Source organism: Trichomycterus rosablanca, chromosome 1, assembly GCF_030014385.1.
Source record: "Trichomycterus rosablanca isolate fTriRos1 chromosome 1, fTriRos1.hap1, whole genome shotgun sequence".
In the NCBI taxonomy this organism is placed as follows: domain Eukaryota; kingdom Metazoa; phylum Chordata; class Actinopteri; order Siluriformes; family Trichomycteridae; genus Trichomycterus; species Trichomycterus rosablanca.
In genome coordinates, this window is record NC_085988.1 from 17349247 (window position 1) to 17373364 (window position 24118).

The following is a 24118-nucleotide window of genomic DNA, read 5'->3' on the forward strand; positions in this document are numbered from 1 at the left end:
CTGACTGTAGTCCATCTGTTTCTCTACATGCTTTTCACCCTGTTCTTCAATGGTCAGGACCACCACAGGACCACCACAGAGTAGTGCAGAGAAACAGTAATTGTAGAACTAACTACACAGTGCTTCTATATGGTAAGTGGAGCTGATAACATGGACAGGAGGTGGTTATAATGTTATGGCTGATCGGTGTATTTGCACATTATATACAATATCAAGACCAGTAAATATAAACCAGTACACTACTATAAGCACAGACTGTAGTAGTATAGGATGTGTTGTGATTTGTCAGTGCTGTTGGTGCAGTTTAGCGCACCTTCTCCTTTTTGATACGCAGTACTGAGCGTTAATGCCCGCATTTGTCTGTTGGGTTGCATTAAAATATTTTGGGTGCCGTATGAAAATATATCTCTGACGTACAGGATCATGTGGGCTTTTTTCGTAACAGATCTCCCAAATGCACTGCACTTTCTCTCCTCTCTCCAGTCTGGCTTTAGGTTGCGCCCACAATCTTTAAGGATCTGACCAGCATATTGCTGCTTATGGGCGCTGAATGGGGTATTTCGAAAAGCGACGGCTTTGGAGGAAATATTTCCGATCTTTGAAGCGTGTGGAGTCCTCCGAGAGCAGGTAGGAATCTGAAGTGGTTTGTTTGTTTGTTTGTTTGTTTGTTTGTTTTCCCCGGTTGAATCGAATTAAACTGAATTGCTTTGCATTGCATTGCTTCGGATTGCGCTGTTACTGCAGAGTTGAAGTTCACGCATGAAGCGTCTCTTCTTCAATCCCTCCTCTATCGTTACACTTTTAACACCTTCTTACCCTGCTCCTGGACTGTATAGCTGCTTTATTAGCTTTAATAGTTCGTAATCTGACTTTACTTCGTGCATGATACACGTAAACAATAATAAACACCTGTGTAAATATGAATAAACATATACATAGTTATACTAACACATATAGAATCAGCTGTGGTGACGCACAGCAGTACAAACCTCATAATTCTAATGTTACATAAACATTACAAACAGTATATTATCAGTTTACAAACTAAATTCACCCCATACATTTTCAGACATCGCTTTTGTGTATCTATATGCGTTTAAAATAGTAAGAATATTCACTTACAGATGAAGCACAGCCGCACTAAGAGCAACTTAAAGCATTAAAAGTGCCGCTGTTGCCCCAGGCAACCGGGCTTGCGGGGGTGATAGTCGGGATATCTTGTTAGCCTAGTCAGCTAGCTTAGCTTAGCATAGCATAACAATTTTTAAACACGCAAAACTAGCGACACACCATGTGCTATCGAAACAGAACACAAGTAGTTCTTACAGTTTTTATCGAAAAATATGTGTTCATCAGTACAGTCACGGAGTTCGGTTAGCCAGTGCTTGTTTTTAGCCTGCGTGCTAGCTGTGGTTGTGCTACTTCGTCCGTGTCGCACTGACTTGTTTTGATTTGTTTACACAAGTCCATTTCTAAAACAAACACTTTCTCTCCTGTTGCCATGACACAGTCTTAATATTCGAGCTTATTTACAGCTAAATATGTGTGTTAAACTATCCAGGTTTCGAAGTTGCGTGAAGTGTTAAGGTCCTAGATGTGAATAAGTTTAGGTACAATAACTTTAACGTTGTATATACGTTAACATGACTGGACAAAAGTAAGATCTAAAAAGTGTCTTTATATTTAGTGACAGGCCTCCACCAGCAACCAGAACTGATTCAGTGCACATTTGCATTGATTCTATAAGTCTCTATAAGTAACTGCTTGGTAGAGTTTGTTTATTTATTAGGATTTTAATGTCATGTTTTACACTTTGGTTACATTCATGACAGGAACGGTAGTTACTCATTACACAAGATTTATCAATTCACACAAGGTTATATCGAACACAGTCATGGACAATTTAGTGTCTCCAATTCACCTCACTTGCATGTCTTTGGACTGTGGGAGGAAACCGGAGCACCCGGAGGAAACCCACACGGACACGGGGAGAACATGCAAACTCCGCACAGAAAGGACCCGGACCGCCCCGCCTGGGGATCGAACCCGGGACCTTCTTGCTGTGAGGCGACAGTGCTACCCACTTAGCCACCGTGCCGCCCGCTTGGTAGAGTAAAACAATATTGATCCCGATGACGCTTAAAAAATATCCCATGGCTGTTAAAGTGAGTAAAATCTGATGACTGTGAAGGTCACGGCATATGATTCCTCTTGCTATGTGGATGTAGGTATAATCCTGGAAAAGAGCACTTCCATTATAATAGAAATGTTCAATTTGATTGATCTGGTGATCAGTCAGAATAACACTGTATTGATTTACTAAGAACCAATGTCTTCAATAGTGTAACACAACTTGGCAATATGGTAGTATGGTAGAGATTGGGCTATACTGGTTTACCAGGATATAAATAGAAGATAACAGGATGGCTTTAAACTCACAAAACAGTGCTCAGGAATATAAGAAGAGAACTGACACCAACTGAACACAGTATGGTTAAATATGGGTAAATATGGTTTGGCAGAAAACTTAAGGATCACTTCTCTACAAAAACATACCATATCATGACACATACCATTACTATAATATACACAGATCAGCCATCACATTAAAACCACCTCCTTGTTTCTATACTCACTGTCCATTTTATCAGCTCCACTTACCATATAGAAGCACTTTGTAGTTCTACAATTACTGACTGTAGTCCATCTGTTTCTCTACATACCTTTTTAGCCTGCTTTCACCCTGTTTTTTAATGGTCAGGACCCCCACAGGACCACAACAGAGCAGGTAGTATTTAGGTGGTGGATCATTCTCAGCACTGCAGTGACACTGACATGGTGGTTGTGTGTTAGTGTGTGTTGTGCTGGTATGAGTGGATAAGACACAGCAGCGCTGCTGGAGTTTTTAAATATCGTGTCCACTCACTGTCCACTCTATTAGACACTCCTACCTAGTTGGTCCACCTTGTAGTTGTAAAGTCAGAGACGGTCGCTCATCTATTGCTGCTGTTTGAGTTGGTCATCTTCTAAACCTTCATCAGTGGTCACGCTGATGGACGCTGCCCACGGGGCGCTTTTGGCTGGATATTTTTTTGGTTGGTGGACTATTCTCAGTCCAGCAGTGACAGTGAGGTGTCTAAAAACTCCAGCTGTGTCTTATTATACACTTATACAAGCACAACACACACTAACACACCACCACCATGTCAGTGTCACTGCAGTGCTAAGAATCATCCACCACCCAAATAATACCTGCTCTGTGGTGGTCCTGTGGGGGTCCTGACCATTGAAGAGCAGCATGAAAGGGGTCTAACAAAGCATGCAGAGAAACAGATGGACTACAGTCAGTAATTGTAGAACTACAAAGTGCTCCTATATGGGAAGTGGAGCTGATAAAATGGACAATGTGTGTAGAAACAAGGAGGTGGTTTTAATGTTATGGCTGATCGGTGTACAATTACATATATCATGATAAATTACTTTACTTATTATAAGCAATAAATAACAAACACAATTACAAACTTCAGTTGTGTTGTATAGTTTACTAACCCAGCTAATCTATTCATACCACTGGTGGTAAATACTTTTCTACTATGATAATATGGTATATTTTGTTTTTGGCTCAGCCTTTCTTGAAACGTTTTGTCTTGCAATCTTCATTTAAAACTGGATTTTCTCAACAAGCTGGACCTTCTCAACAATTATATTAAGATCATGGTGTGAGCTGCTTCATTGTATTTTGCAGTACACCTGTCTGGAAACATCTAGAAAACTCCGAACAATATTCAATAATTTAATCTGTGTTTTTCTTTAATTTGTCAGCCATCTGAATTTGCCACTCTGCTTTCTATACTGGCTCTGTAGCACATTGTTAATACGCTAGAGATTAGGAGTAGGTTTTTTGCATTTTGGTTTTAGTTAAATCCCATTGTTCAAGAGGTAAATAATGCATTAAGGGATCATAATATAATAGCTTTGGGTCTGATGCTGTGGTATAAAATTTACATTTGTTGTGCCTCAGGGCTAGAGCATAGCCCCCTACCCATCCCTTATTTACATACATGAGTGTGTGCAAAAATTACAAATGCACACATGTATTGTTTCCATACTATTATTATTCTAGCATATATTAGGCTACTCACCATCACACAAGCTTTTTCAAGGTCTAACAGCATTTATTATTACAGATAGGCTTAAATCTGTGGAAAAAAAGCTATAAATAATAAAATTACATTGGCTGAGATTCCATGTTCTTACACGACAATAATAAACAATGTTTGTAGTGAGAGATTAAATTTCACATATACAGTGTATCACAAAAGTGAGTACACCCCTCACATTTCTGCAGATATTTAAGTATATCTTTTCATGGGACAACACTGACAAAATGACACTTTGACACAATGAAAAGTAATCTGTGTGCAGCTTATATAACAGTGTAAATGTATTCTTCCCTCAAAATAACTCAATATACAGCCATTAATGTCTAAACCACCGGCAACAAAAGTGAGTACACCCCTAAGAGACTACACCCCTAAATGTCCAAATTGAGCACTGCTTGTCATTTTCCCTCCAAAATGTCATGTGATTTGTTAGTGTTACTAGGTCTCAGGTGTGCATAGGGAGCAGGTGTGTTCAATTTAGTAGTACAGCTCTCACACTCTCTCATACTGGTCACTGAAAGTTCCAACATGGCACCTCATGGCAAAGAACTCTCTGAGGATCTTAAAAGACGAATTGTTGCGCTACATGAAGATGGCCAAGGCTACAAGAAGATTGCCAACACCCTGAAACTGAGATGCAGCACAGTGGCCAAGATCATCCAGCGTTTTAAAAGAGCAGGGTCCACTCAGAACAGACCTCGCGTTGGTCGTCCAAAGAAGCTGAGTGCACATGCTCAGCGTCACATCCAACTGCTGTCTTTGAAAGATAGGCGCAGGAGTGCTGTCAGCATTGCTGCAGAGATTGAAAAGGTGGGGGGTCAGCCTGTCAGTGCTCGGACCATACGCCTCACACTACATCAAATTGGTTTGCATGGCCGTCACCCCAGAAGGAAGCCTCTTCTGAAGTCTCTACACAAGAAAGCCCGCAAACAGTTTGCTGAAGACATGTCAACAAAGGACATGGATTACTGGAACCATGTCCTATGGTCTGATGAGACCAAGATTAATTTGTTTGGTTCAGATGGTCTCAAGCATGTGTGGCGGCAATCAGGTGAGGAGTACAAAGATAAGTGTGTCATGCCTACAGTCAAGCATGGTGGTGGGAATGCCATGGTCTGGGGCTGCATGAGTGCAGCAGGTGTTGGGGAGTTACATTTCATTGAGGGACACATGAACTCCAATATGTACTGTGAAATACTGAAGCAGAGCATGATCCCCTCCCTCCGGAAACTGGGTCGCAGGGCAGTGTTCCAGCATGATAATGACCCCAAACACACCTCTAAGACGACCACTGCTTTATTGAAGAGGCTGAGGGTAAAGGTGATGGACTGGCCAAGCATGTCTCCAGACCTAAACCCAATAGAACATCTTTGGGGCATCCTCAAGCGGAAGGTGGAGGAGCGCAAAGTCTCGAATATCCGCCAGCTCCGTGATGTCGTCATGGAGGAGTGGAAAAGCATTCCAGTGGCAACCTGTGAAGCTCTGGTAAACTCCATGCCCAGGAGAGTTAAGGCAGTTCTGGGAAATAATGGTGGCCACACAAAATATTGACACTTCAGGAACTTTCACTAAGGGGTGTACTCACTTTTGTTGCCGGTGGTTTAGACATTAATGGCTGTATATTGAGTTATTTTGAGGGAAGAATAAATTTACACTGTTATATAAGCTGCACACAGACTACTTTTCATTGTGTCAAAGTGTCATTTTGTCAGTGTTGTCCCATGAAAAGATATACTTAAATATCTGCAGAAATGTGAGGGGTGTACTCACTTTTGTGATACACTGTATACCTGGATACATCTGTAGCGTAATAATTTTGCATCAACCAAGGCAGGTGTATTGTTTGCCTATGCCTAGATCCAGCAATGAAAATTCTTGTATTTATTCTCAGTGTTCTCAGTGTCTTAACCCAGGTGTTTGTTGACATCGACTTTATTGCCTTGTTCTTTGGGGTTCCAGAGACCCCAGTGTTGTGTGGGTACAATAAGAATCAGTTGTACCCTCAACACCAGACAACTGAACTAACATATGAAAAGCTATTGCCTTTAATCATGTATTCTAGCTGGGATTTCTGACATAAGCGTATAAACTAGGAGGTGTTTGAAACACAATATCAATATAAATACATTGGTTTTTGCAGTTTTCATCAAATTAGGAAAAGGCATGAATTATTAAGCTGACATGGAGCTGTTACAGAGGCTTTGGGGTTTTATGGACCCCAAACAGAATTGTATTAATTTTATTTTGTAAATATCTTCACATTTGGAATTTGATACCTGCAGTATGCTCAAAATCTGGGGATGTTTACAGCTGTATTACATCACCTTTCCTATTAATTCAAGCTTTTAAAGATTTGGGAACTGAAGATACTAATTGTTGCAGTTTTGCAAGTGGAATCTTGTCCATTCTTGTTTAAGTTAAGATTGTAGCTGCTCTTCTCTTTATTATCCACAACACATTTTCACAGGAGACAGATCTGAACTGCAGGCAGGTCAGTCTAGCACACACACTCTGTTTCTATAAATGTTGTATCACATACAGATAGAGACCAGGCATTGTCTTGCTGAAATATCCATGGACTTCCTGGGAAAAAGACAGCATTTGTCTCTCTATAATCCCAGTATTCCTCATCAGTGGTACCTTTGATGGGGGATTTAAAATAGAATAAGTATAGAATGGAAAATCAGTGTGAATTCTGAGCTTTTTTTGATGAAACGAGATGCTGCTCCCACCTAGTGGTGATTGGAGACAATAACACCTGAACAGCAGTAAAAACACACGCTAGCACACCAGAGCTGGCCATAAAGTTTCCATAAAATTAGGAAAAGGCATACATTATTAAGCTGACAATATGCTGGTAAAGAGGCTTTGAAGTTTTATGGACCCCAAACATAATTGTATTAATTGTGTTCATTTTATTTTGTAAATATGCACACATTTGGAATTTGATACCTGCAGTATGCTCAAAATCTGGGGATGTTTACAGCTGTATTACATCACCTTTCCTTCTAATTCAAGCTTTTAAAGATTTGGGAACTGAAGATACTAATTGTTGCAGTTTTGCAAGTGGAATCTTGTCCATTCTTGTTTAAGTTAAGATTGTAGCTGCTCTTCTCTTTATTATCCACAACACATTTTCACTACCACTGCAGGCAGGCCAGTCTAGCACCTTTACTCTTTCTCTGAATGCTGTATCACATACAGATAGAGACCAGGCATTGTCTTGTTGAAATATCCATGGACTTCCTGGGAAAAAAGACAGCATATGTCTCTCTATAATCCCAGTATTCCTCACCAATGGTACCTTTGCAAATATGCAAATCCCTGTGCTGAGGGCACTGATGCACCCCATACCATGACAGATTTGGCTTTAGCATTTTTTGCACCAACAGTCTGGCTGGTACTTTGCTTCTTTGGCACAGAGAACTTGATGACTGTTTTTACTGAAAACAAGCTGGAATGTGGACTCACCTGATCACTGTACACGTCTTTCAGTTCAACTGAGATAAGCTCGGGTCCAGAGAACTCAGTGGCAGTTATGCATATTTAGCAGTAGCTTCTGGCCTTACTTTAAACATATTAGGATTTTTTTAAATATTTTTTTATTTTCTTCAACTTTATCCTGGTCTTGTCAAAGTAAGTCAGGTTCACTTGGAAACGTTTAATGCAATGCAGGAATATCCTTGATAGGGCAGCGGTCCCCAACCTTTTTTGCACCACAGACCAGTTTCATATAAGATATAATTTCACGGACCGGTGGGGGCAGGGGGATTTAAAATAGAATAACTATAGAATGGGAAATTAGTGTGAATTCTGAGCTTTTTTTTTTTTTTTTTTTTTTTTTGCTGAAATGAGACACTGCTCCCACCTAGTGGTGATTGGAGACAATAACACCCAAAGAGTTTCGGAAATTTAATTGCTCTTGTAGCAATCTCTAATTATTTATTGTTCCTGTGCGGCCCGGTGATAAATGACCCATGGACCGGTACTGGTCCGCGGCCCGGTGGTTGGGGACAACTGCATTACAGGGCTTCTGTCATCATCCCAGACGTAGCCAGTCATGTCTGTGTAGACGCACGGCCGGCTGATAGCACTGCTGAGATTCTGACCCGGTTCTCAGAGGTGGTGGGCAAGCATAACAGACCTATGCGCCACCCAAGCACTTCTTGCCTGAATTTTTTCACAACATTATGTATGGCATATGGTGAAAAACTTAAATTGTTTGCAGTGATATGTTGAGAAAATGTAAATTATTGACACTTTTCTCATAAAGTCTGGCACAAAGTGGTGAGCCATGACCCATCTTTGTTTGCAAAGACTGAGCCTTTGGTGAATCATCTTTTACAACTTTTCTGGAAATTGTGTTTATAGACACTGTGGTCTAGTTTTAAATGAAATAAAATAATTTATTTCAATGTCGGATGGGGAGATATGATTTACAAAATATAGATCTTAAATAAGAAAAAAAGAAAAATGTACAATTCAAATGTTTAATTAAGGCAGAGATAAGTTGCCGTTTAGGTGGCGCAGTGGTTAAAACACATGCCAGCACACCGGAGCTGGGATCTCGAAAACATTGTATCGAATCTCAGCTCTGCCATCTGGCTGGGCTGAGCGGCCACATGAACAACGATTGGCCTGTTGTTCATATAGGGGTGGGGTATTAAGCCGGATAGGGACTCCATGTGACTGATGCAATTAAAGCAATTTTTAGCTTTTACTGTGTGACATGTTGATTAAAACAACTGGAATATAAAGCAGCTGTCATCATACCTGTAAAATCTGGCATGAATTGCTTTTGGAGTTGTTTCAGTAGCTGTGAGGATGTTAGTGCCAGACACTTTCATGAGTTACAGTAATTATAATAATACTAACACAGACTTAAAGGTTAAAGCTAAGATATTTATTTCCCAATCTGCTGCTTATAAAGAAGTAGGACTTACCACCTTCTTGTTTCTACACTTACTGTCCTTTTTATCCTGCTTTCCCACTGTCTTTAAATGGTCAGGACCCCCACAGGACCACTACAGAGTAGGTATTATTTAGGTGGTGGATGATTCTCAGCACTGCAGTGACACTGACATGGTGGTGGTGTGTTAGTGTGTGTTGTGCTGGTATGAGTGAATCAGACACAGCAACACTGCTGGAGTTTTTAAATACCGTGTCCACTCACTGTCCACTCTATTAGACACTCTTACCTACATTTACATTTTCGGCATTTAGTAGACGCTCTTATCCATAGCGACTTACAGAAGTGCTTCCATAGTGAACATTTCATTACTCTAGTCCAAGTAAACAACAGTCCAAGAACACAAATCTGCTAAAAATCTGCTTTTTTTTTTTTTATAAAAAAGAAATGAATAAGAGAGTTAGTAAGTAAGTACAAGTCAGCTTCAGTGTTTGGTAAAGAGGTGATGAAGGTTTTTAATCGTTTTTTAAAGACAACAAGAGATTCAGATGTTCGGACAGACGGAGGAAGTTCGTTCCACCACTTGGGTGGAAGTACAGAGAAGAGCCTTGATGCTTGTCTTCCTCGAGTCCTGGGTGGAGGATCAAGTCGAGCGAAACTAGTGGCTCGGAGGTTGCGCGGTACAGAGTGGGGTTTGATTAAACCAAGGTCCACCTTGTAGATGTAAAGTCAGAGACGATCGCTCATCTAGTGCTGATGTTTGAGTTGGTCATCTTCTAGACCTTCATCAGTGGTCACAGGACGCTGCCCACGGGGTGCTGTTGGCTGGATATTTTTAGTTGGTGGACTATTTTCAGTCCAACAGGGACAGTGAGGTGTTTAAAAACTTCAGCAGCGCTGCTGTGTCTGATCCACTCATACCAGCACAACACACACTAACACACCACCACCATGTCAGAGTCACTGCAGTGCTGAGAATGATCCACCACCCAAATAATACCTAGTCCTGACCATTGAAGAACAGCATTAAAGGGGGATAACAAAGCATGCAGACAAACAGATGGACCCCAGTCAGTAATTGTAGAACTACAAAGTGCTTCTATATGGAAAGTGGAGCTGATTGAATGGACAGTGAGTGTAGAAACAAGGAGGTGGTTTTAATGTTATGACTGATGATGTGCCTTTATAACTGCCTCATGGCAATGGATGACTACAAATATATAAAATAATTAACATTAAAGTGTACATTAGTGTTTCTTTATGGAAAACCATAACACTAATACATATTTACATATGTAAGACCTTTGTAGTGATTGTATTTTTAACTTTCGTATGATGTGCTTGGAAACTGTTTGTGTTTGAACTGTTATAATCTTAATATTAAAGATAAACAAACCATGGCTGTTTTCTTCTCACCAGAAAACTAATTTTTATTGCACTGTTGAGCCTCTTAAGCAAAACAGTTTTGCTTAGAGGTTTTCAAACAGTTTGAATAGTTCTCAACTGTTCAGCTCTGTGCCTCAGTACAGCCTGTTCTGTAACTCACTTTGGATAAAGTCATCTTGCCAAATGAATAAATGTAAATAATTCTCTATAGTCTTGCAACACAGCACAGTTGTAACTCTGACCTGTTTCATGGGCCTCAAATATTCAACTAACCATCATGACTCTTCATGTTCTTCATGGCTTATTAGAATTCTTTAAAAAAAAGGCAAACAGAGAAAGTGGGTGATTAAAAATATATAGGTTACTATAATAAGCAGAGAACTTAATTGCTGGGCTATTCTTATGTTTGCTTTGACTGCCTGTCAGGTTTATCACTTCACCTAAAGTCATAGTTTGAATGATAGTTCTCTGGATGGGTTGATGGGGATTTATACACTGATCAGCCATAACATTAAAACCACCTCCTTGTTTCTACACTCACTGTCCATTTTATCATCTCCACTCACCATATGGGAGCACTTGTTGAGCATCTGTTTCTCTACATACTTTTTTTTAGCCTACTTTCACCCTGTTCTTCAATGGTCAGGACCCCCACAGGACCACCACAGAGCAGGTATTATTTAGGTGGTGGATCATCCTCAGCACTGCAGTGACACTGACATGGTGGTGGTGTGTTAGTGTGTGTTGTGCTGGTATGAGTGGATCAGACACAGCAGCACTGCTGGAGTTTTTAAATACCGTGTCCTCTCACTGTCCACTCTATTAGACACTCCTACCTAGTTGGTCTACTTTGTAGATGTAAAGTCAGAGACGATCGCTCATCTATTGCTGCTGTTTGAGTTGGTCATCTTCTAGACCTCCATCAGTGGTCACGGGACACTGCCCATGGGGCGCTGTTGGCTGGATATTTTTAGTTGGTGGACTATTCTCAGTCCAGCAGTGACAGTGATGTGTTTAAAAACTCCATCAGCGCTGCTGTGTCTCATCCAGTCATACCAGCACAACACACACTAACACACCACCACCATGTCAGTGTCACTGCAGTGATGAGAATGATCCACCACCCAAAAAAATACCTACTCTGTAGTGGTCCTGTGAGAGTCCTGACCATTGAAAAACAGCATGAAAGGGGGAAACAAAGCATGCAGAGAAACAGATGGACTCCAGTCAGTAATTGTAGAACTACAAAGTGCTTCTATATGGTAAGTGGAGCTGATAAAACAGACAGTGAGTGTAGAAACAAGGAGGTGGTTTTAATGTTATGGCTGATCAGTGTATGTATTTATTTGAATTTTGGTTCATCATGTGTTGCACTGTGGTCCTAGTTATTAGAGGTTGTAGTTAATCTATTTGTATTTGTCATGGCTGATAACACTTAGTTTTAGTAATAAAATAGCCTGATGACTGATATTTGGAGCTAATATTCAGCTGCCTTGTCAAATTTGTAGGTTATACAGGACATAAGTGAACAATATTTGTTACTGTTGTAGTTCTCATTTTAGCTGCCAGGCCACAGTGGGCCACAACAGAGGCCAAAAGCCTTGTGGGCCACACAAATGCAATGTATGACTAAGAGACCTACAAGTGTGTTGTGGTCCTCAAATGTCCCATGTGCTGTAGGTTGAAATCCTGTTACAGAGTGAGTGTTTTTTCAGCTGCAGAATTCAGAATGTCATTACTGGTACAATTTAAGGCAAGTTTATGGTAGGGTGTGGGCAGTTTGTTTTTATCTGGGCCAATACTGATTATTAGTGAGAAGAATGTAAGTTAATTTCCCCCAAGTTGGTACAGGAAGGTACAGGAACATACAGATGGGAGAAAACATCAACAAGAGGTTTCTTATGAAGGATTGGCCCAACACTTTTCAGCCTCAGTGCACATTAGCATACATTCCACAGTTCTCTGAAACATTACTTGAGAAATGGAACTCCAGTGTTCCACAACGTCTCTCCTTAATAGGTGTTTAATGATGGTGGTGAGAGCTGTTCCTAAAACCTCTGACAAAAGTTTTTCTAATCAAGTTACAGTTACATTAGATCACTGATTAGAATTTAACAGCAGAACTATATTTATTTTAATTAGATGCATTGAAAAGTAATCAGATTACAGTAATTCATTATTTTATATTGCATTACACCAAACTTGAGGCTTGACCTCTCAACCTTCCATTATGTAGTCCAGAACCTTAACTACTGAGCCACCACTGTCCCCAAATGCTGAATATAAAGGCTTGATTTTAAGCCTTTTTAAGGTTCTGCATCAGTAAACAATGATTGCAAGCCTCAGGACTGCCACTGTCAACTGCTTTCCCTTGAGCAAACCCAAAACCAGGGGCGGCTCGTTCCTTAGGGCGATCGGGCGACGCACCACCAAAGGGTGAAAGGGAAGAAATTTTTCTATCACATTCAACCAGTGTTAAACTAGCTGTGACGGTCTGTCTTGCCTCGGAATATTGTAGTCCAATCAGCGTCGAGTTGTGTTCTGTACAGTCACGCCCCTTTTGGGGCGACTTCAGGCTGACTGAAAATCACCCCGGATTGCTCTCATAGACTCTCATGTTAAGGCTCTTTTTTTTCGAACTGCAGGCGCTACAATGCATTTTGAATGAGTTCCGGGAGGGCTCGCACTTATATGCTTGCATCACACGTAATCGTTCCTTATTTGGAAACTAAACGTGGTGTTCCGTATTTTTATCAATGGGAGAGAAATGCTGCAGATTAGACTGAGACAGGGCGATATGCATGAAACAGAAGGAAACCGCTGCTACCATGGGAATTAAAAAGCGTTTGGTTATTATTTTAAGTAATGTTCACTTTTAGTCTTAGTAACACCGTGTGTGTGCAGGCATATCAGCGTAACAACCTGTTATTAATTCAATGTTTGAGTAGCTCAGTGGGCAGAGCGCGTCGCGCGTATTTTTCCGCCCTATGTTCGAATCCGGCTTAGGGCGAAAGTAAAATAACACAAGCAGGGCCGGCACTTTTCCCACTGCCCCCCTAAGCAACGCAGTCCAGAACCGGGGCTGCATGTCAGTGTAAAGATGGATTATGTAAAAATATTGTTTGCACTATTGAGAAAAAATGTTACATGATGTTCTTTATGTTGTTTTGCCTAAAATATGGTTCTGATTTATTATTATAAAGAATGAAAATAATAAATGTTAAACAGCCTAAATAAAACATGATTTTGATAATGTTCCTATGACTGTGTAAGACCCGTTATATTTTTTATAACGAGTTTATTGAGTTTGCATGTTCTCCCCGTGTCTGTGTGGGTTTCCTCCGGGAGCTTCGGTTTCCTCCCACAGTACAAAGACGTGCATTGGAAATACTAAATTGTTCATGACTGTGTTTGACACTAAACTTGTGAACTGATGAAATCTTGTGTAACTACAGTTTCTGTCATGAATGTAGCCAAAGTGTAAAACATGACGTTAAAATCCTAATAAACAAATTGTACTGGTATCGGTGTATCAAGTGCTGCACCTTTACTGGGATTTTTTTAAACACCTCAGTTTCAGTCCTGAGAGGAAAATGAAGCTCCAACCAAAAATATAAAGCCAACATCATCCTGAGATCAGAAACCATCTACTAATAAAAGACTAGAGAAAGTTAACTCAGACTGTGCATGAAAAAGGCAATATCTCCGGTCTCTAAATGTCCATCTGTAATAAGCACTAACATGATGTGTGTTCTCAATAAACAGGCTAGCACTTTAAACAGTATATCAAAATTCCAACAAACCAGCTGCACCTGATACACTCATACCAGAACACACACACTACCATGTTATTATCAGGTTCATTTTATTGCAGTGCTGAGAATGATCCACCACGCAAACATCATCTGGTCAGTGGGGGTCCTATGGGAGTTCGTTTGGATTGATAAATGGGGTTTACAGAGCAACAGATGGGGTACAGTCAAACAAAATGATTCTGTTCAGTGCATGTACGTACAAGAGAGGTGTACCTAATACAAGGCTTATTGAGTATTAGTTATATAATATTAATATTGGTTAAAATGGTAAATTAATAATGTTTTTTACAGGAATATGTACATTCATTTCAGTTTCAATTAAGTACAGAGAAGAACTACAGTGTTTTATTGTACAGCTATGAATAACAAACATCTTTGTGTTATACACATTTCTAGACCTGTTCTAACATGTGTCTAATGTATAAATCTACCAGGAAATACAGCATGGATGAAATTAATACTCTTGATGTATCTGTAGTGTATATGTGTCAGTGACACAAATAATACTCTCAACATGCTTTCATGTACCAAAAAGAACAATAAATATAAAACTGACTTTTAGTGGACACCGGATTTACTTTATGGTTTTTTTAATAGATATATGTCACATGTAGCAATTACTTTACCATTTATGCATGTTTTTCAATCCACACAGCTTTGTTTGAGGCATGTACTGTACACTGCAACTCTGTATCTTTCATTGTAGTTGTTTTAAGTCTTATCTCTTTTTTACGCTTACATATTAAACTCAGTATTAAATGATTAAATTATTATAAATTAGCTATGGGATGCTAGTTACTTAGAAGTAGGGCTGGCTCGATACCACTTTATGTTTGATACCGATACCAATCCGATACGTCATTTCACCTCTCAAACAACTAAGCAGTAATAATACATGTCTCAGTGAACCATGGTTAAACTAGCTGTCTAAATAACAATGTTCAGACTGTGAAACTAATATTCTAAAGGAATAAATACAGACCCTACAACATAACACTTATGCTAAACTTACGTTCGAACTGTTGTTCACGTGACACATCTCGCTTTACGGCGTGTTGTCCAAAGTGTCTACAATTTGAAGATGTGGATGTCAATCAAACGCGATGGACCAATTAGAATTGACGCAGAGTTGAGATTTCTGTCACGTTTTTAGATTATTAAACCCTGCTGGATTTTGAAGAGAACATCTGTGGCTAAATGGGAAACGGTGTGGTTTGTTTTATTTCATAACACTAATGGATTAATCGTTGAGGATGTGAGAGATCTCCAAGCCGGGACAAGATAGGTTTTCTTTATCTCAGGTGAGCGATTTACATTGTGTTTAAACAGTGTTTTTAGATGTGGCAGTAGTAGATAATATTTTTAAATGCTAAAAGTTTAAGTAGATCAGTGTGTTTTAATTTTTGAATGGATCAGTGGCACATGTTAATGATGTCATCAAGATGCACCTTGTTACGGCAGTTGCCGAGTGAGCTGGCAATAAGCGGCACTCTGTTAAAACGTATCTTTGTGTGTTATTTGCTTTACACACAAGCAATGGCCTTATTTACATTAAGTGTTATTTACATTAAGCAACAGTATCGGATCGGATTACACGTTTTTTTCCTTCCCATATCCGATCCAGTGATTTGGGCCAATATCGGACCGATACCGATACAGAGTATCGAATCGGTGCCAGCCCTACTTAGAAGAGGAATGTAACATCACCTTGTATTTTTGTAAAGCAGTGAATAAAAATGATTTTATTTACATTTTTAATTTTCAATCTACAATGAAGTCAGAATTGAATACTGTAGTGCTATGTTGCACTTCATTTAGAAGAAAATTAGATTTGACATACAGCCACAGATCGCGCTTGGGTGGTGCAGCGGTCTATTACGCCGGGTTCTAATCTATACGTTCCAGGTTCGAACCTCAGCCATGCTATCGGCATCCACACAGACTGGCCGTTTCTGAGGGACTGGCGCAGTCAAGGGAATACCTCTTTTGCGTCTAGCGTTTCCCAGTGGAACTGGACCTGCCGTGACCATAACTAGGATAAAGTGGGTGATAAAAATGAAATGATGCAGACACAGCTTAAAGGGTGACTTTATAAAACCCATTAAAATAGCAACATTTTACTCTATATTGTGGGAGTTTAAAATTGTAATCTGTTTGTTTGACAAAATCCTTATTTTACATGATTGGACGACATTGGAAAACAAAACAACAGAAATGCTGTTGTTTACACTGTCCCACTGTCTCAAGTCAGGTTTTATTGTTAATTGTTATGTAATTGCAGCTGCTAATTCCTCAGTATCAGTATTAACACTGCGTATATGGAACACAAAGATGGGTCTAGTGTGTTCAATTTTGGGCTACAATTACATGGCATTTTTGTGCATAGCTTATTTTGCCACATTACTGGGAAACTTGCAATTTAAATCACAACCTTTATATTATATAATAAAGAGCTGCTTGAATAACAGTGCCACCACTAGTGCTGTACTAAGTTATTTACTACAGTACAGATGTACGTAGATTTGGACATAGCCAAACATGAAGCTACTACATCTTAAATACACTTGATATAAGATCTAGAAGAAGGTGTTTAAAAGTTGCATAAATACACAGATCAGCCATAACATTTAAACCACCTCCTGGTTTCTACACACACTGTCCACTTTATCAGCTCCACTTACCTTAAAGAAGAACTTTGTAGTTCTACAATTACTGACTGTAGTCCATTTATTTCTCTACATACCTTTTTAGCCTGCTTTCACCGTGTTCTTCAATGGTCAGGACCCCCACAGAGCAGGTATTATTTAGATGGTGGATCATTCTCAGCACTGCAGTGACACTGACATGGTGGTGGTGTGTTAGTGTGTGTTGTGCTGGTATGAGTGGATCAGACACAGCAGCGCTGCTGGAGTTTTTAAATACCGTGTCCACTCACTGTCCACTATATTAGACAATCCTACCTAGTTGGTCCACCTTGTAGATGTAAAGTCAGAGACGATCGCTCATCTATTGCTGCTGTTTGAGTTGGTCATCTTCTAGACCTTCATCAGTGGTCACAGGATGCTGCCCACTGGGCACTGTTGGCTGGATATTTATGGTTGGTGAAATATTCTCAGTCCAGCACTGACATTGAGGTGTTTAAAAACTCCATCAGCACTGCTGTGTCTGATCCACTCATACCAGCACAACACACACTAACACACCACCACCATGTCAGTGTCACTGCAGTGCTGAGAATGATCCACCACCTAAATAATATCTGCTCTGTGGTGGTCCTGTGGGGGTCCTGACCATTAAAGAACAGGGTGAAAGCAGGCTAAAAAAGTATGTAGAGAAATAAATGGACTACAGTCAGTAATTGTACACTACAAAGTGCTTCTATATGGTAGATGGAGCTGATAAAATAAACAGTGAATGTAGAAACAAGGAGGTGGGCATAATGTTATGCCTGATCTGTGTATTTCCAGAACATATATAATGTTGATACTTTAACATGTTCTTTTATTCTTGTATTTATTGTAGTACAGAGAAGAAAATAGACTCAGTTAGATTGGGCTGTTTTGGAGAGAACTGATTGCTATGATTTGCTCCTTTGTCATATCACTTTGTACTTTCATTCTGTCTGTGTTTTCTAACAGTAGAAGCACAATCAAATAATAACGCACATTTATATTTCATTTACTGTTTCATGTAAAGTGACTTACAATTGAGTCAGAATAAATCCATGCAATTTATGCAATGCTAAAAGGCCCAGCAGTGACTGCTTGGTAGTGCTGGGACTTGAATCATTAACCTTCTTATTATTAGCCTATTAGCATAACCACTTATAGTGTAAGAGAGTAAACACAGAAAGTATAATCAGCTGGATAATGTAATACTGACCCCAACCTCTGACTCGTGTTTCAGACTGAAAATTGAAAAGACAGCAGCTTCCTAAAGGGCAGTTGTAGCCTCATGGTTAAGGTACTGGACTAGTAAGAAGAAGGTCGCTGGTTCAAACCCCACTACTGCCAGGTTGGCCTTTGAGCAAGGCCCTTAACCCTCAGTTTCTTAGACTGTAAGTCGCTTTGGATAAAATGTAAAGTTTTACTTACAGTGAGTGTGTTTACATGCTTACTAATAATCTGATTTAATATCAAATCCCAACAGTAATCTGATCATTTAAACAGGCATTGATTGTGTTAATCTGATTAAGACCATATTCACATGATAAATAATGGAAGCAGGGAGATACAAGATTATGTGCAGTTTATCCCATTCTTCATGGCAAATCCTCTAAAGCTCTGTCAGATCAGATGATGAGCATCTCGTCACTATCCAATGAAAAACACGTATCTCCACTGCCCATAGCAGCTAATATCAAAATGACCAGTGAAAAGATGAAAAATCACGCAATCTCTTTAATGAGTATCTCCATTGGCTGCTAGATTAAATGTACTGATTTTGACCAGGTATAGTCTAGTATAGTAATATTACATGCACTAATTTAAAAGAACACACAACAGGCTGTGCAGGAAGTTGGACGTGCTCTTTGGAATTCAACAAAATGAAATACGTGTATGTCCTTGTTTGCCGTCTACAATACACGCAAGTCCATTTTACATATGAAACGGACGGACTGACGACCTGATATAGATGCATTTTTCTTTCTGTGCTGAATCTAAATTGCACCGTTACTGTCAGGGGAAAAAGTTTTTTCCTTTTCCTGAAAAGTTGGGTTTTTGGAGATACATGTTTTTCATCATGTATACTGTATATGAACTGCCATCTTCAGACCTCTCCTTAGTTGTTAGATAGGGTTTAGATCTTGACTCAGACTGTGCTGCTTAAGGACATTTAGAGACTTGCTCCAAAGCCACTTTATTGTATTGTTTGGACTGTATGGTTTGGGTCATTGGGGTGAACTCTTACTTCAGTCTGAGTTTGTGTTCCCTCTCTAGATGGTTTTCTTTAAGGATGTTCTTGTATTTGTTCTTGTTCTTGTCTCTCAATTCGTATCTGAGAAGCATCTCCATAGCATGATTCTACCACCACCATGTTTCAATATAACGATAATTTTATCTGGGTAATGTTTAATGCCTCCCTGACCTAGGCCCTGTCTGTCCAATTTGCACAATTATTGTAGGTGTGAGTGATGCACAGGAATTTAGGAATTTTGCCATCTACAGTTTCACTGAATCCAGAAAAATCTCTGTGCCTGAAGGGCCAGGCTAAAAACCAAAACTGTCTTCGCTATCAATGGTAAGATTGTGGGTTAAAATCCTGACTATGCTAAGCAACCACTGTTGGGCTCTTCAGCAAGACTTTTAACCCTCATGGCTCCAGGGGCGCCATATGTAATGGGTGACCCTGTGCTCTGACCCCATCTTCCAAACAAGCTGGGATAGTACTGTACACGTGTGAATGTATATGTGACATAATGCCATCTTGTTCTATTCCCTGCATTTAAAATTGTTATGCCTCTGTAATGAACATAATCATATAGACTGAAAACCTTTTGTCAGCTAACACACCTGCTGCATCTACAAATACCTAGGACTTTACAGCACAATGCAGAAACCATATATTAACATCATCTGGACATGCTGCTGACTTCTCTGATCTTAAGCCCATCTGAGATAGACTGACACAAAGTATAATCTTGTGCAGTGGTCTGATAAATTCAAAGTTTTAATTTAGGGCTGTCAAACGATTAACATTTTTAATCGCGATTAATTTCAGAATTTCATATAGTTAATCGCGATTAATCGCATTTTTTAAAAAAAAGAAGAAAACAAGGATTTTTAAGTGAAATGTTACAATTAAAATGGTGAACACATTTTATGCTAAATGTACTTCTGTTAAAAACTGCTGGGACAAGAGAAAACTGTAAGGGAGTTTTATTCATTCACATACTAGGCAGAGCAGAGACCCTTGACTTCGTATAAATGTCAGATTGTAGGTTAGAATTTCTCCATAAGCAAACATTGTAGATCAGCGGTGCTTTAGGTGGGATAAGGCGTAGTTATTGTAACAGACTTTTCTGTGCTTGTATCGTGACAATGGTTTGATGGACGTTTCTACACGAAGTGAGTGTCTTTTGACCCTTTGGGGCTTCCATAGTTCATGGAATAACATGCTTGGCTAGCGTGCTTGACTCTAGCTGTCCACTATTTGGTACCGTAACAGAAGGAGTTAATAAAGTGTTCTGCTCCCGACAACTTGTGAATATACCGTGTATTTATTTCTTTATTAAGCGAGTGCATCACTACCACGCTCGGTTACATTATGTTAACAAACCGCAAATGAAAAACGGTGGCAAGCCTCAACATGAACTACGGATGACTCGCAGGGCCAAATAGAATTTGCGTTAACGGCACTATTTTTTTAAATCGCGTTAAATTGAGATCGCGTTAATGCGTTATTATCGCGTTAACTTCGACAGCCCTATTTTAATTATATTGTCCAGGCCAAAGAAGTAAACATTCATCTCAATTGTTAGCAATGCAAGGTACAAAAGCGAGTGGGGTTCCTTTAAATGTTGAGGGGTACATACACATATTGGAGCAACATATGCTGCCGTCTACATGACATTCTGCCTGTGCTAGAACATAACGACCTCTTAGTAGGAAAGTGCTGGTGCCTGGCCTGTCTGCAGTCTAAACCTGTCACCTGTTGAAAATTGGTACATTATACAGCATTTTATGCTAACAGAGACCCCCTGTTGAGCAGCTTAAGTGTTATATCCAGCAAGAATGGGGACAATTCTACTTTTACAGCTACAGCAGTTGGTGTCCTCAATTCCTAAATTATAACAGAACGTGTTAATAATAAAGGAAAGGTGATGAAAGAGTGGAAAAGTGCCCTTGTCCTGACTTTTTTAAGATGTTGTAGCTATCAAATTCAGAAGAAACATACACAGACTAGGCATAACATTATGACCACTGACAGGTGAAGTGAATAACACTGATTATCTCTTCAACACGGCACCTGTTAGTGGGTGGGATGCAGGAAAGATTTGAGCGAGTTTGACAAGGGCCAAATTGTGATGGCTAGACGACTGGGTCAGAGCATCTCCAAAACTGCAGCTCTTGTGGGGTGTTCCCAGTTTGCAGTGGTCAGTATCTATCAAAAGTGGTTTAAGGAAGGAACAGTGGTAAACCGGCGACAGGGTCATGGGCGGCCAAGGCTCATTGATGCACGTGGGGTGCAAAGGCTGACCCGTGTGGTCCAAACCAACAGACGAGCTACTGTAGCTCAAACTGCTGAAGAAGTTAATGCTGGTTCTGATATAAAAGGGTCAGAATACACAGTGCATCGCAGTTGCAGGGCTGTTTTGGCAGCAAAAGGGCGACCAACACAATATTAGGAAGGTGGTCATAATGTCATGCCTGATGCCTGTTTGAAACATAATATGCGATGATGACTTAGCTAGACTTTTAGGTCTCAGCTCGCATCTCAGCATGTCTGCGAGATATCTCACTATGGGTGTCAGCTCATCATCTAAAACTTAATCTCAGCAAGACAGAGTTGTTACTTATCCCTGGAGATCAGTCTCCATCCCAGGATCTAGTCATCTTTCTTGATGACTTTCAGATAAGACCATCTAATAATGTACAAAACCCTGGTGTTGTCCTGGATAACCAGCTGACCTTCACTCCTCATGTAGCCAACATGATGAGAGTGTGCCGGTTCCTCCTCTACAACATCAGGAAGATTCGCCCATTTCTCTCCATGGAAGCTACTCAGATTCTTGTCCAGTCACTTGTAATCTCACGGTTGGACTACTGCAACTCCCTCCTGGCAGGTGCTCCCATGTCTACTACTAAACCCTTGCAGCTCATTCAAAATGCAGCTGCTCGCCTGGTTTTTAACCAACCTAAACGCTGCCACATCACCCCACTGCTGCGTTCTCTTCACTGGCTTCCTGTAGCTGCACACATTCAGTTTAAATCACTGATGCTCGCCTACAAAGCCAAAAATGGACCAGCCCCAAGCAACCTTCGAGGTCTAATAAACCCCGCTCTGTACCACGCAACCTCCAAGCCACTAGTCTTGCTCAACTTAAGCATCAAGGCTCTTCTCTGTATTTGCATCCAAGTGGTGGAATGAGCTTCCCCTGTCTGTCTGAACACCTGAATCTCTCGCTGTCTTTAAAAGACGATTGAGCAAAGCCCGTAACCCTCAATTGCTTCGACATTATACTGTCACAGTACTGTAAGTTGCTTTGGATGCTTTGAAAAGCGTCTGCTAAATGCCAAAGTGTAAAACTGTAGATCTCAGTTGGAGGTAGAACTTGCATCTTTCAGTTTTTATACTGTAAGGTGTTGTAATATCACTTTCTTGTGCAACTCTCAGTCAGCTTTTCTTTGCTGTAATTGTATTAACACACAGCTAAAAAAAAGGAAGATTGGATTTCTCTTCTAGTATAAAGAACACATTTATCTGTACTTCGTCTGAACTGCCATCTTGCAAAATTCAGTTGTTTATGTAGTGCAGAGTTTTTTAGAAGGATTATGCAATTGAGGTCGACTTGGCAGAAAGTGCAGATCATGTGCAGCACGTACACTTTACTTCTCCAGGACTTAAAATTACATTAGCTGTGTTCCCTTACTGGTCCTTATCTTCAGTTAGTCAAGTGGTAATGACAGGTAGATGTTGAAGTCTTCATTCATTGGTAAGCTGTCTAAACTGATGGACTTTAAATATTTCATTGCATTCCAGTTCTAATTTGGATATTAAAAATGCATTTGATATAAAGTTATTTTTAGTATGATAATTGTGCAACCCAATGTTATTTTTGGAGTATATCACATGTCTCAGTATCACAGATTAGAGCTTGGCCTGTCAAGATTATTTCGCCTGACAGTTAATTTTACTCCATTTACTTAGTAATTTTTTGTCCCTTATTTACTTTGTTCTTTTATATTATGTTGCTGTATATGTATATGGGAAGTGCAGGATAGTTGTAGCCTAGCGGATAAGGTACTGGACTAGTAACGGTAAGGTCGCTGGTTCAAGCCCCACCACTGCCAGGTTGCCACTGTTGGGCCCTTAAGCAAGGCCCTTAACATTCAATTGCTTTGACTATACATTGTCACATTACTGTAAGTCGCTTTGGATAAGAGCGTCTGTTAAATGCCAAAAATGTAGATGCATAGTGTGTAAAATGTGCTCATCACGAATGTTAATAAATATACACCGATCAGACATTCCAACCACCTCCTTGTTTCTACACTTACTGTTCATTTTCTCAGCTCCACTTACCATATAGAAGCACTTTGTAGTTCTACAATGACTGACTATAGTCCATCTGTTTCTCTGCATGCTTTGTTACCCCCCTTTCATGCTGTTCTTCAATGGTCAGGACTCTCCCAGGACCACCACAGAGTAGGTGTTATTTGGGTGGTGGGTCAATAGATGAGCGACCGTCTCTGACTTTACATCTACAAGGTGGACCAACTAGGTAGGAGTGTCTAATAGAGTGGTCAGTGAGTGAATATGGAATTTAAAAACTCCAGCAGCACTGCTGTGTCTGATCCACTCATACCAGCACCAGCATCCACTAACACACCACCACCATGTCAGCGTCACTGCAGTGCTGAGAATGATCCACCACCTAAATAATACATGTGGACTATATGTGGTGTTCCTGTGGGGGTCCTGACCATTGAAGAACAGGGTGAAAGCAGGTTAAAACAGTATGTAGAGAAACATACAGTCCGTAATTGTAGAACTACAAAGTGCTTCTATATGGTAAGTGGAGCTGATAAAATGGACAGTGAGTGTAGAAACAAGGAGGTGGTTTTAATGTTATGACTGATCAGTGTAGTTTGCAGTAATAATTCCATTGTTTTGAAAAGAAA

At 40.0% G+C, this 24118-nt stretch overlaps 1 protein-coding gene across 1 annotated transcript in view; it reads left to right on the plus strand.

The window, feature by feature from the left end:
- The first annotated feature begins 529 nt into the window (after nt 1-529).
- LOC134302448 (zinc fingers and homeoboxes protein 2) overlaps nt 530-24118 on the plus strand; it is a 95560-nt gene continuing 71971 nt past the window's right edge. Inside the window, exon 1 of the mRNA XM_062987593.1 lies at nt 530-627. The gene's annotated coding sequence lies outside the window, so the exon portion shown is untranslated. The remainder of the gene's footprint in view (nt 628-24118) is intronic.